At 34.1% G+C, this 1293-nt stretch overlaps 1 long non-coding RNA gene across 1 annotated transcript; it reads left to right on the forward strand.

Moving 5' to 3' along the window:
- Window positions 1-102: 102 nt before the first annotated feature.
- On the forward strand, window positions 103-1293 carry LOC140966358 (uncharacterized). The gene is made up of 3 exons (XR_012173332.1): window positions 103-331; window positions 858-909; window positions 1262-1293. It is a non-coding gene; the product is annotated as an uncharacterized lncRNA (long non-coding RNA).

The following is a 1293-nucleotide window of genomic DNA, read 5'->3' on the forward strand; positions in this document are numbered from 1 at the left end:
TATGATATTATATTATTATTTTATAAAATATAACGTTTTGGGTTCAACCATGGATTGAACCAATTTATAAATTAAATCAGTTTGATTACCGATTATAAAAAATTATGGTCCGATCATTTTCCGCTGCTCCGACACAAGACTTGGAAGACAAAATGTCGTTGGAATCATATGACCAATACGACGTCGCGTGAATGCACCTAAATTCCCCAAATTCGAATTTGCAGAGATTCAGCCATCGTTTGCCTGCCACTCCGCATTTACAATCGCGCACTCTCTTCTCTCCGACAAGAAGAAGGGAAGAGAGAGGCTTCTTCAGATTGTTAGCTGTTCGGTAAGCTCCGATTTTTGTAGTTTTTTTGTTTTTCTCTTTACATTGTTGTGCATTGATTTATCGATCTGCTTGCGTATGCCCAGTTCGTTGTGTTGTCTTTGATCCAGAATTTAATTGCGTTTTACATGCTCAGATCTCCTACCAAGTCATTGTATGAAGTAATTGTTTGCCTCTTTCTTGACACATAGTCCTGTAATGATATGAAGCCATATTGTGTAGCTGCCACAGAACCTATTAATAGAACCTCCTCTATCTGAAGTGGATAATATTTTAGCATGAACTTAATTTGATTTGCTTAATTGTCGGACAGTCTTGCTTAATATATCAGGAATGTGAGGCAAATAGTTTGATTGAACAACTTTTTAGAACATTTCCTCAAATACTTGACCTTGCTATGCAACACCATAGCATGTCTTGCTGTGACTTTCTAAAATCTTCAAGTAGTTATGCTCGGGATGTTTTCGTGGCTTCATACTTGCCTTTGCGGACTTTGATTTCTAACCAATATGCTGTTTCACTTGTGCAGCAACAGCCAATTTGGGGATGAATTTGTAGATCAAAATTAATTCTTCATGATGGTAAATATATTATTCCTTTGATAATATATATATGTATATATACATATGTATATGTATGTATGTATATGATTCCAGTTCTCATTTTTGTTTGCTTTATTTCTTCATACATGTCTAAGAATTTAAGAAAATGAAAATAGGTGAAAAGACTTGTGCAAACAGTCTTAAAATTAGAACGTTTGGTATTAAACTAAGACTACTAAGAGGTCAATTTCGAACTGGTTGAAAAGATTTGAAAGTGAACGAAAGAGGAAAAAACATATTATAAATAACAGGCTGTTTTTTTATCAGCTCACCTATCATACTATTTAGACTAGAAATAATTGCATTACTGACGTTTAAACTTTGATGGAAGGACCACAATCACTTTACCATAAAGACATTCAT

Source organism: Primulina huaijiensis, unplaced genomic scaffold (genome assembly GCF_012295235.1).
Source record: "Primulina huaijiensis isolate GDHJ02 unplaced genomic scaffold, ASM1229523v2 scaffold205552, whole genome shotgun sequence".
In the NCBI taxonomy this organism is placed as follows: domain Eukaryota; kingdom Viridiplantae; phylum Streptophyta; class Magnoliopsida; order Lamiales; family Gesneriaceae; genus Primulina; species Primulina huaijiensis.